Source organism: Diabrotica undecimpunctata, chromosome 9, assembly GCF_040954645.1.
Source record: "Diabrotica undecimpunctata isolate CICGRU chromosome 9, icDiaUnde3, whole genome shotgun sequence".
In the NCBI taxonomy this organism is placed as follows: Eukaryota; Metazoa; Arthropoda; class Insecta; order Coleoptera; family Chrysomelidae; genus Diabrotica; species Diabrotica undecimpunctata.
Genome location: NC_092811.1, coordinates 65,818,882 through 65,832,205, shown reverse-complemented (window position 1 = coordinate 65,832,205; position 13,324 = coordinate 65,818,882). Strand labels below are relative to the sequence as shown.

Below are 13,324 nucleotides of genomic sequence, written 5' to 3'. Positions count from 1 at the left end.
GACACTACACATTACACCTCTCAGTTAGTGATAAGTTATAGTCTAAAAAAATCATTATGAAATTGACTGGCCAGTGTGAAAACCAGTGCCAATAAAACACAAAACATTTTCTTCGTTGAGACTTAAAATAATGATTAATAACAATAATTATAGAAAATTTGTATGTTTATAAAAAGATTTTTTTGACATTATGCTTGAATGATAATATTTAATCTGGTTATATGTACCTATATACAATTGTGCTATTGTTGGCTATTATGCCGGTCCTGGCAGCTTTGGTAGCTGTGATAATTATACAACAATAGAGTATTTACAAGGGATTATTCATTTTTACAGCTCTTATTAAAACAACTTTAATAATGAGACACTAAATTTCTGGATACAGTATACAAACTACATGATAACGTTGAAAAGTTATTTTTGATAAAATGTGGATATATGTGGTTTTTAAAATGACCGATTCATATGCATTATTAAAGCAAGTAGGCTTAAATCGTAATATTTTAAAGTGCAGAACCTACGGTTTCTGTTTGTACAATTACTTAAGGACCACCCTATATATATATATATATATATATATATATATATATATATATATATATATATATATATATATATATATATGTGTGTGTGTGTGTGTGTGTGTGTGTGTGTTTAATACCTATTTCTTCCTCATTATCATCAAAGAGCTCCTTTAGAGCTATTTCTGCCTGTTTTGCCTTTAACTTTTCTTTTGCCTAAAAACGACACACACATCAGTAGATATTTCTATTATTTTTATAGATATAATATTTCTATTATTAAAATTTAAATATCACTGGTTTTCTTGCCAACCACTCGAGTATTGCTGATTGTACTTACATGTTTCATTCTTCACCAAATGTTAAACACTTTTCCAGGTTTATTAGGAATATTGGATTCATTACACTTTTTAGTCATTTGCATTTTATATTCTACAAGAAAGACAATTCAATTAAATTTTATATAATAACTGAATCGAAACATAAACCCCCAGAGGTCCAAAAACATGAAATTGGCTATAGGCTATAGGTGCATTTTCTTGACTTGAAATCACAGAGGTATGAAGGGCACAAAAACGGCAATTATGAACATCTCTTCTCTCATCATAAATTGTACTACTGTCCTAGTTAAGCCCAGACCTTTCGTAGTCTATTTCGTCACTTATTTATGTTCATCGCCAACCGCTGCCATCCAATTGCTTCAACCCTTTATCTCAGTCTTGGTGTATCCCTTCTTCTATTACCTCCTGGTGGAGTTAATAGGTTCGTCTGCTTGGGTTAAGGCCTGGATTGTAACATAAATAAATTTAAGGAATGAACCAGTCATTTTGAGGAGTCAACTTCATTTGGTTTAATTTAATAGGAGAGATAAAAACGTACAAGTTTAATACAATTTATCAAGCAGACTAAGACTGTATTTCAAATATAAGACTATAAATATTTACAAACCATGTTTTGCATTCTAAAAGGGGTTAAAAATATCATTTTTTGAAAAAGAGATAAGTTAACTAAAGATGTAGATTTTTTAGTTACTCAACGAAAATTGAAACAAAATGAAGAGAGTTTTCTATAGAAATAGTGGATATCAAGGATCCATGTAGAACTAAAAAGAAGAGGTCCTTGCAAATAAGACTAACATTATTTTAATCTGTAGAGCCTTATTATGGCAGATAGGAGATTTAATACTTCATCCACTGGGTTTTTTTCGTTAATTTTAAGTATTAACTTTTTGAATAATTAGTTTAATTCTAATATTTTATACTGTGTACATTGTTATACTAGTAGGAAAAGAATATTGTGAAAATAACACTACCTAAGAGCCAAATAAATCAAGAATGTACTATTTAGAATTAACTATCGTACCTTTTCTGTAAATATGCTGTTCTGTCCTAATTTGAAGCGCTAGTTTAGCTGTGTTATGGACAAAAATCTCTTCAGAATTCTCTTGCAACTGACATATATCATCTCCATTTTGTTTAAAAAAAAGCTTCTACTTCCTGATAGTTTAAATTTTTTAATTCGATGAGTTCTGTATCATATGCATCCAGGTCTTCAATATCTTTTAGATTTACATCCGAAGATTCGTACAGCGGATATGTTACTTCAACCTAAAACAACAAAATAAATATATGTATAACGTTATAGGTGATATAGTAGCAGTATTTATTTTCACAAGATTTTTTTACAATTTTGAAAACACGCAGCATCCTTAACGTAGCCCTTTCCAAATCCGGATGATAGAATGTTAAGAAGTGCTTTCCAAAGTTTTGTTATTGACACTGTATATTTTGCCCTTTTTAGTTCAACGAAAGTTATGTGTACCTATTAACTTTTGTCTTCCAACATAACATAGATGACCGAGTGTACCTACAGGTACACATATACAGGGTGGTCCTTAAGTAATTGTACAAAAAGAAACAGTAGATTCTACATTTTAAAATATTACGATTTAAGCCAAATTGCTTTAATAAAATGTTGATATTAAGAAAGATACAGGGTGTTAAAGTGCAAATTTAAAATTTTATTTTTCGTTATAACTTTTATGTTTGTAAACCTTTATGTATAAAAATTGGGTACTATTAAATATAAGAAATTATAATTTGATGCACACTTTGATGTAACTGATAGAGGGCGCCACATATGCTACATATGTGGTATAAATTTGCGCTTAACTTTTTTGCTCTTTAAGCTACCTGCATTTGGAACAAAAAATATTAAAGATATATTATTTTAACACAAAAAAGGTATACCTGTTAATAACTTTAAAACTTAACAGTTTTCGAGATAATCGCATTTTACAAATCAGCTGCATAATTCTGATTTAAGGCAATTACTCCAGGCAACGAAGAAAAAATAGACAAAAACATTAATACTTCTGAATTTCGGTATAAAATACCTTTAACTAAAGTTAATAGTTAACGAAATATTAAATAAAATAAATATATTAGCAGGATAATTAATAATAGGATTTGACAAAATAATAGAATAATAGGATTTTACATCAAACATTTTACGTTTTATGTTAAATTAAAATCATAATCAAAATATTTTTTTTTACAAACCAAATTAAGAAATAGTTAAACTAAATAATATAACTTTTTGTCAAAGTAAGTGTTTGATATGTCCACCATTTTCTTTAATTAATTTGTCAATATATTCCATAAAAGATCGTCTCATATTAAATAGCAGCATTGGTTCTAAATAAACTGCTGCAGTATTTATTACTTCTCATAGTTGGTTGCAAATGTTTATGGGATTCTTATAGACACGTTGTTTTAATGCGCCCCATACAACAAAATCAAGCGGATTAAATTCTGGGCTACGTGGTGGCTATAGTGTATTATGGATGAATATATTCTTTTGAATACATATCCAAATCTTATGGTACATTATGGAACTACATCTTATCTGTCGTAGAGGTTAAATAATGTAATAAACTTTGATGTATCTCGATCATTAGTTACTTATATATACACGGAATAACCTATCGATGACATTACTTATTTATATGATTACGTTACAGCTTACGAGTAACTATAATTACATCTCGAACAAATGGACTATTATGATTTACTAACGAACTAATATTATGCTGAACTAAATTGCATGTGTGTTTACTATATTTATAACAATATCGGTTATTAGGCCAACGATGATGTTTTTATAAAAATGCCGAGTCTTTAAGGTTAGATTTGTAGCAAAAGTATTATGAAACAAGACACATATGTTTCAATCAATACCTGTGCTCTAGTTTTTATTTGTCCTAATAAAAATGAGTAAACAATTTACGTAATGAATAATAAGTATTTTTTTCGGATTTTTTATGAATTAAATAATTATATCAATATCTCACCACATTGTCAAGGAATATGACTACCACGACCAATCCAACGTTCAGAAAGGTTGTATTTAAATATGTTCTAACTGCCTTCTCTCCAGAATGTGGTGATGCACCATCTTGCATAAATCACATATTTTGGGTTTTCAGCATTTTACAATAGAGAAAAAGTAATACAACGCCATTATAGAAGCTTAAGCTTAACATGATGACGGCTAATGTCTGAATACGGACACGGCACCTAAAGAAGATGAGGAATATTTTCTCCAATAAGACATTTAGCACCCATAACAAAGCATTTTATGATGTTACATTATCATCTTTAAGTTGTTTTAATAAGAATAAACTATGAATTATGCTTATCTACAGGTATTCAGTGCCTTACCGCAGAAATATCAAAGTAAGAATTATTATGCAGCTGACTTATAAAATGCGATTATCTCGAAAACGGTTGAATTTTCAGATTACTAACAAGTATACCTTTTCTTTGTAAAAATAATGTATCTTTAATATTTTTTAACATAGATAGAGCTATCTTAAAGAGTAAAAAAGTTAGGCGCAAATTTATGTCACACATGTGTTATATGTGGCGCCCTCTATTAGCTACATTAAGGTAAGTATAAAATTATAATTTATCCTACTCAAAAGCATCCAACTGTAAATTTTTGTTCAAAAATATTTACAAACGTAAAAGTTATAACGAAAAATAAAATTTTAAATTTACACTTTAACACCCTGTATCTTTCTTAATGTCAACATTTTATTAAAGCAAGTTGGCTTAAATCGTAATATTTTAAAGTGAAGAATCTACGGTTTTTGTTTGTACAATTACTTAAGGACCACCCTGTATATATATATATATATATATATATATATATATATATATATATATATATATATATATATATAAAGTTTTATTATGAGGTTGCAGTCATTAATAGGGCAGGAAAGTGAAACTCTTTGTTCTTTATCAAGCTTTCGCAAAATTTATTTGCTTCTTCAGGATATGCTAAAATATGGTATCAGTAAATACAATGAAATTATAATTAAATAGCATTGTATAAAACTAGTATAAAAACTTACAACATGAGGTTAATCCATTAAATTTTCAAATTTACAAAACATTAAAACTTAACTTAATAAAATTATGTAGTTATGAAGTACAATATTTTAATTTTATTTAATTTTGTAGAAATTCATTATGACATTGATTATGTTGATGTTTGATTTATGTCAGAAAGACACTTGTTTCTGTTTATTATATTTTTTGTTATTGATAACTAGCTTTTGATTGTTATTATGGTTACGTAAAAAAGTGGCGCCAAATATGAATATTTAAATTTTTTGAAATTATAGTATTTATAGTCAGAAAATCTAATATTAGAAAATTATAGTATTAATTTTCGTAAGATAGAATGTAATTATAGATATTGTTTAGTTTATCAATATCAGTTTTTTTATTAACGCATTGATATTTATTTATGCATACCATTTCTAAGAATTCTCTTTTATTTAATTAGTTTTCACGTCTTAATATATTAGTTTCATTGAAATTAAATGAATGATTTTTATTAATTGCATGATCTATTAATGCACACGTATTTTTATTATTTCTAAGGTCACTTTTATGTGATGTTAGTCTGCCTATTAGATTTCTAGATGTGTGTCCGATGTATGACTTATCAGAATTTTCGCATGGTATTATATAAACTACATTTGAACTTTCCATAATACTAATAGGTGATTTAGTTTTTGTATACTAATGTTTTAACATTTTTAGTTGCAATTTTAATATCAGAATAGTTAGCAAAGACTTTAGTTAGTTTAGGTGTTAATGTTGGTATGTAAGGTAGTGATGTGAAAGTAAATTGAGATTGCACGATTTGTTGATTTGCTTCTCTTGTTTGATTCATGTCAATCATTCTATTATTAGGATTGTTAAATAAAAATTTGTTAATTATTTTAATTGGGTATGAATTCTCTAATAAAATGTCTTTAAGTTCTAATAACCCTTTGTTGATGTTGATGTTATTGTAGATATATAGAGTAGATAGTATATATATAGTTATATATAGTTACTGTAGATAGTATATATATATATATATATATATATATATATATATATATATATTGTGATGATGTATTATTAGTGAATGATGTTTTAATGAGCAATGAGTGTTTTTCAATAATATTTATATAGGGTTTTTATCGCGGTTCTCAAAGAATTAGTTTGTAAGCACTTTTTGAACTTATCTTTATTGTATCTATTATGAAACACACATATATGTCTAACATAACCAATGTAAAATTTAAAATAAACTATCTTTAAAATGAAACTAATTAAATTATATAGACAATGTAAATTTTAAACAAACTATCTCTAAAATTGAAATTGTTATGACACTAACTAAATTATATTAACAAAATTTTGTACCTTTCTGTCACTGAATGCCTAAATGAAACTGTTCTCCACTATATAGATTGTAATCACCACTCAATGTCTTCGTTTTCAGCTTCGGTTACCTTGTTTTTGTGAAATTACTTTTTCTAATTATCAGCTTCCACCAATTTAAAATATTTTTCCTCTTAATAGCATTTATATTTATTCTTTTAAATACACCAATATCCAATCACCAAATATATTATATAAATTTAATTTTCAATTAATACTTTCTTCCATTATCCAATCACCATTTATATATAACATAATTTTTAATCTTCAATAATATTATCTTTATACTGTTTCTTAATCTTCATTGAACTTACTATATTGCACATCTGGACCTTCTGACTGACTATCTTGAACTTACTGAACAACTGACTTCACTAACTGTAACTAACTGTGTCTGTCTTCTTACTAATGGTCTGACTGCTTACTGACTGACTGACTGGCTATTTTGAATCCAAATCACCGAGTATTTATACCTTTTCAATGTTCCAGAACCATGTGGCAAGAAATCATATTCGAATTGTTCTATTTCCTACATATCTGAATGTTCTCGAAAAAGTATATGTTAGATTATGTCCATTTCACAGACATAACCATTCGCGAAGGTTCTACCGTAAACAAAGGTTAAATTATGTGTTCTAGAGCATTCTTTACTTTTCTATCGAGAATTTTATTGACATTTAGAATTTTCAGATCAGAATATAAACTTATATGTAAATTAAACAACCTAAATTAATAAACTACACTACTTCAAATCCGTAACTATATGTAAATTAAACATCTTAAACCAATAAATAACCCCACTTCTACATTCGCAACCATCACTTAAACGTCACTTTCAGAGTATATTTGGTTGCCTATGCACATAGCTCACTTAAATATATTTACAATATTATAATTATTAAAAAAAAAACTTTTACTTATTATGTGCTAATTTCTTAAGAATGCCCTCATATAAATATATTCTATAGTATACAACTTATTAAAATAACCAAATACTTTTTATATCTAATATTATCTAGTATATAACTTATAAATTATTTATTATTTTGTTTAAACGCTATTTTTCTTCCTCCTATGTCCAATATCATTTCAATATATATATATATATATATATATATATATGTTCCTGTATATGTTCGTGTATTGATCCTTTCCCAAGTTAATATGCTCCTTTTCTAACTTGGCTGCACCGTACTGAAGACGACCAATAGTCAGAAATACGTATATACAGTTGCCTTCCATCGATATACCATTTTTGGTTTTCTGTTTTGCGAGACATGCCATTACTTTTTACTTTTATTATTCACTCGCATTATCCTTTTCCATATATATATATATATATATATATATATATATATATATATATATATATATATATATATATATATATATATATATATATATATATATATATATATATATATATATATATATATATATATATATATATATATATTGTTTGAGTTTAGTTATTGAACCTTAATATATATTTTTTTAGTGGATTTTATTGGGCTTAGGTTCATAGAAAAATTTGATTTGATACTAAGACATTTTCATATATTTTTTCGACGTTTCGGCAGGAAATCCATGTCTTTTTCAAGAAGTAATATTGACTAAAAAAACATTTTATGACAGACATAATACGGTTTAAAAGTTAAACTTTTGATTTACCAAGCATGTAAAAATTCGGTACTGACAAGTAGACGTCACAATTAAAATAATATTAAAAACATAGGACTAAGTCACTACATGTAAAATGTATTTTAAATCTAATGTGTTGTTTATTGATGTTAGTTTATCGTTTAAACAATCAGTTATTTTAACATCATAGGCGTTCTGAGATTGTCTTTTTATGTGTTTTTAAATTAAGTTAAAATATATTTTGTTCAAATTTTTGACATCTTTTTTATCATAATATTGCAATAATGCAATAAATATGCAGACAAACTGCGTGGTAGCCATGCAGACAAACAAGGCAATATAACATTTTAAATTTGAAGCTTTGCGTAAGCGGGAAGAACGAATATACACGGGTCCAGCAAAGTCTACATCGGTTTTACTAAAAACACGAGTATTCTGTACCCTATCTATAGGAAGCGGAGCCATAATTTGAGAAGCAGTATGTGCGTTAAAGCGGTAGCACGCCAAACACTGCTTTATAATTCTTTTAACTTGTTTTAGGCCGCTGAGCGGCCAGTATCGTAGTCTTAAATTACCGAGAACATTTTGGGGACCAGTATGTCCCAGTCGGCAATGTTCTCTTTTTATTAAGAGAGAAACTACATGATTATTAGCTGGCAAGAGAATTGGAAATTTTTGACTGTCATCAATCGTTGCATTCTGAAGTCTACCACCTACTCTTAAGATACCAGTTTTGTCGATGAAAGGATTAAGCGATAGCAATTGTTTGTTATCTATAGGTTTATTGCTTGTCAAAAGTAAAAATTCTTTAGAAAAGTTTTCTAACTGAACTTGGCGTACAATGAACATATGCGCATGCGAGAGTTCATCGACCGTTAAAGGACCTAACATTTTTGTTTGTTTATTTTTTAAATTGTAAATGAACCGAAAAACATATGCTACTGAATGTTGTAGCATGGAAAATTTGGAAAAGCGTGCGAACATTGTTGTCCACGAGTCCACCTTATCTGATATTACAAGAGAAATTTGATTTAGGGTAGGTTTTCAACAATTAAAATTATCGAAATCAAAACTATACATTCGCAGGAACTCAGGGCCATGTAGCCAAAAATCTAGCATTTTTTCGTCGAAATTGCCGCGAGTTAGCATATCTGCAGGATTCAAATGAGACCGAATATGTCTCCACATAGAAATCATACTTAAGCTTTGAATTGTAGAGACGCAATTGTCTCTACAATTCAAAGTCATACAAATGTCATGTAACTGTTTGCGGGATTTTTTACCCAGCTAAGTGCAATCTGTGAATGGGACCAATAATTTATCGTATCGATTGTAACGTGATCGTTTAAAATAGATATCATTTAATGAACTAGTTTGGAAAGTAGTTCCATTGCACATAATTCCAACTTTGGAATAGTGAGTTTATTTTTGAGTGGAGCAACACGAGACTTAGCGGTAATTAAATTACTAGACAATGAGTTGTCACTATATTGGGCAACAAGATAGATGCAAGCTCCAAAAGCGGTTAGGCTTGCATCACAGAAACCGTGGATATCAATTTTTGTGATTTTTTTGTTTACAAAAATAAAACGAGGTATTTCAATATTATTTACTTTAGCGAGGGTAGTTAAGAACGTTTTTCATTGTTTAAATATCACTGGATCGGTGATTGGGTCATCCCAATTTACCCTTAGTTTACAAAGTTCTTGCATGAGTAGTTTACCGTTAACAATTAAGGGATTAACTATCCCAAGCGGGTCATAACAGGAGCTAATGCAACTAAGAACTCATCGCTTAGTTATTGGTTCCAGGTCAATCGAAGTATTCGCGGATATTTTTATCGTATCTACTATTGGGTTCCATTTTAATCCTATAATTTTGTATGGCGCTTCCTCTAAACTCAAATCAAACTCTACTGTATCAGATTGCGAAATTTTTTGCAGAAAAGGTGGTACGTTCGAGCACCACTTGTGAAGATAAAATCCGTGTTTATTTAAAACAGCATTTAATTCTGAATAAAGCTGTCTAAGTTCGTGAAACTTATCGGTTCCTCCTGGATATCATCCATATATGTTTGCTTTAATAAAGCTTTAGATGCGAGTGGAGCTTGGGAGTTCCTAAGGGCCATGTCCTTAATAACTCTAGTAGCTAGAAATGGAGAGCAATTTTGACCAAAACTAACGCGAGATAATTCAATACACTTGAAATCTTCTGAGGGTGAGTCCCTCCAGAGAATATTTTGTAAATATCGATGATGCGGAGATATTTCTATCATGCGATACATTTTATTGATATCAGCGGTCAAAACAAATTGCTCTATGAGGGATAAAATATTTATGTTCATTTAAACAATTGGTGAGTGTAAGCGGTATGACCTTTGCGTGTTCTAAGGATAAATACTCTTCTATTGTCTTTTTGTATTCTCTGAAAAGACTATGGTCTTTTGAAAATTTTTTCTCTAGTGTGAGAAAGCGTCTTTTTGCGATGGCGAATGAATCACCCAATTGTTTTATTCCTGAGCAAGCAAGCGGCATTTCAACTTGATATCGATCTGACTTTAAAATTTTAGTAGTAGCGGCAAAGAGCGTTTCGGCCATTTCTTCCTCTTCAGAACTAGAACATCGCGAGGGAAGTACCTCTAATTCCCAGAATTTTTCCAAAATTGAACATATATCTTTTTCTCACCGTCGGAACCTACGGTTAGATTATTTTCGTCCTGAACAGATAAAAAAGAATGTGTTGTTGGGACACGATAATTGCCTTTTTGGTGGCTTAAATTAGGAACAGGTCCTGCAACTACATAACCGAATGCAGTTTCTAGAAGCGTGGGTTGATTATGACCTAGTGAAATAAGGTCGCCTTTTACTATGCTAAAATAAAGATCAGCACCTATTAATATATCAATATTGCTGGGTTCCCAAAAATGAGGATCGGCCAGCTCGTGTATTAGATGATCGGGTATTTTTAGACCATGAGGGTTTAAAGCGATTTGCGGTAATCGCTCAGTAATTCGATCTATTACTGAGCAAGAAGCATCAAATTGTTGATAAGGATTAATTTTGGAGTGTAACACAATATCTAAAATTTCATTTGATTGAACAAGGCCATTGTTTCCTAGACCGGAAATGGATAATTTTTGCGTTCTAGTGAGATACTGCAATCGATTTGCTAAGTCTTTCGATATGAAACTTTGCTGACTTCCTGAATCTAAAATTAATTTGGCAGAAAATGGTTTACCCGTTCTTGAATATACTTTTGCCTGAGCGGTAGGTAAAAGGATTTGGCAATTATTTTTACTAAGGGCGGATAAATTAGTAGTACCTATAAATGAACAACCTTGATTACTAGCGATATTTGTGTCGGATACCAATAAATTAGCGAGCGAATTTTGAGTAAGAAAAGTACTATTTTGTGTTAGAGAAGGATTGGACAAATGAGCGTCTTTAGTAGAACCGTTAATTTTGTTTCCATTATGTCTCAGAGATTGACTATTTTGTGATACATTTTGAACCCTTTGCTGAGTTCCAACTCGCGACGAATTAGTTTCTAAATGAATGAGCGAATGATGATCCCTACCACAGGACATCTAGACAAGGATTTGCAACTCGACAAGATATGCATATTTGACAGACAATTAAAACAAAGAGATTTTGATTTGACAAATTGATGTCTCTCTTGCGGCGATAATTTTAAGAATTTTGTACAAACGTATGTGGAATGCGATCGCTCATTGCAATAACTACAATATTTACCATTGGAACTACTGTTTCTCATAGTCGAATCAGACACCTTCGCGTGAAAGTTTACCTTGGGAGAATCTTTATGCGAGTTTCTACTAAAACTATTACCGGGTTTTGAGTTACCGTCGAACATATTTAAGTTTTCCAGTATTGTATAGCGTTTTTTTAAAAATTCAAAAAATATATCAACCGACGGGAGCGCGATTATAATATAATTCATAATTATTTTTTAGCGTTGAAATAGCGACATCCAAGTTCTGATTTGTAACGGGTAGAGATTCTATTAAGCTAAGCGGTTGCCCTCTAAGTAAACTTTTGAGATAGTAGAACTTTTCACTATCTGATTTTAATTTGGGATTGTTCAATACAAGCGAAGAAAATAAATCAAAGATCCATTTTGTGGATCCCCTTAAAACGGTGTTATATTAATATCAGGCAACTTTACATTTGAAACACTATCAACTATTTTATTAGATGTAGACAAATTTTCAATTAATTCCTGCAATTGGGCTAACGCGAGTTCAAATCTCTCATATACAGACTCATTTTCCTCAGTATCGAACGTCACTGAATCTGAATCTTTTAACATATCTATTTCACTTTGAATTTGTTGATATTTTTTATAGTTTTCGGATAAATTTTCATATTTAATTTTAACTAAATGAGGGTTATCTACTTGCGACTTTACAAATTTTTCTATCCGTGTTAGTTGGGCCTTACAGCTAGTGCGCTGATTTTTTAAAACTACTGTATTATTGGTGGCCATTTCAAATTATTTAATTAGATTAAAATATGAATCAAAATAAATTCTTTACCAAAATAATTGCGTAATTAAACTATAAAAAATATAACACTATTGGCGTTATATAATTAAGACAGTATTAAAATAAATATCTATGTAAATATTTAAAATGCGAACATGAAAAATGCGAACGTCCTATCGAAATTAATAGAGGAAGTCTTATTGTTTCTTATGTAAATACAAAAATATAGTTCTTTGGAATTTTTACCACTCAAGCTGGGTATGCGCTGTCAGCTTTTCAAATTATCCCTTCCTAGAATCGGCTGAGCCCCTTACAACAGCCGGCTGGAATTGCACTCACGATCGCCACCCTTGTCTCACAATGTTGCCGGCGCGCACTTAAGTCTTAGATTTGCAGAAAGTTTGTGTTTAAAGTTCTATTTTTCGGAAAAAAGTTATATGAATTATAATACTTGGATTAATCCAGCTCGAATATGGACCAAAAAATGGAATGGAAACAGGCTCGTTTAAAGAATTAAAGGCGGAAGGACCACCAGCTCAGGGGCTGGAATGAAAAACAGATTAAACACTAACTTATATTTAATGCTAAGATTAAATAGCAATTTCTGATATCTGTCCGAAAACACTGTGATATGGAATATCTTACTACACTTTTCACCGAGGCTATGTTCACTATTATATATAATATAATTGCAAATAGAATTGCTTAGCGGAATGTCGTTTCTATGTTTAAAGCGAACTACTGGCAACACTACTGGTTTGAATAGATTAACTGTTTATATGAAAACTATAACTGCGGTTTTAGAAAACACTGGTTACTATAAATGATTTACTTAATAATTTCTATGAATAATGCGATGCGAGTGCAAC

At 29.8% G+C, this 13,324-nt stretch overlaps 1 long non-coding RNA gene across 1 annotated transcript in view; it reads right to left on the bottom strand.

Annotated features, from left to right (window-relative positions):
• LOC140449639 (uncharacterized) overlaps window positions 1–13,112 on the bottom strand; it is a 58,257-nt gene extending 45,145 nt beyond the window's left edge. Inside the window, exons 1-2 of the long non-coding RNA XR_011951852.1 lie at window positions 12,702–13,112; window positions 1,884–2,128 (exon numbers count right to left, since the gene is read on the bottom strand). This is a non-coding gene — a long non-coding RNA (uncharacterized lncRNA). The remainder of the gene's footprint in view (window positions 1–1,883; window positions 2,129–12,701) is intronic.
• Between the last annotated feature and the right edge of the window lie 212 nt (window positions 13,113–13,324).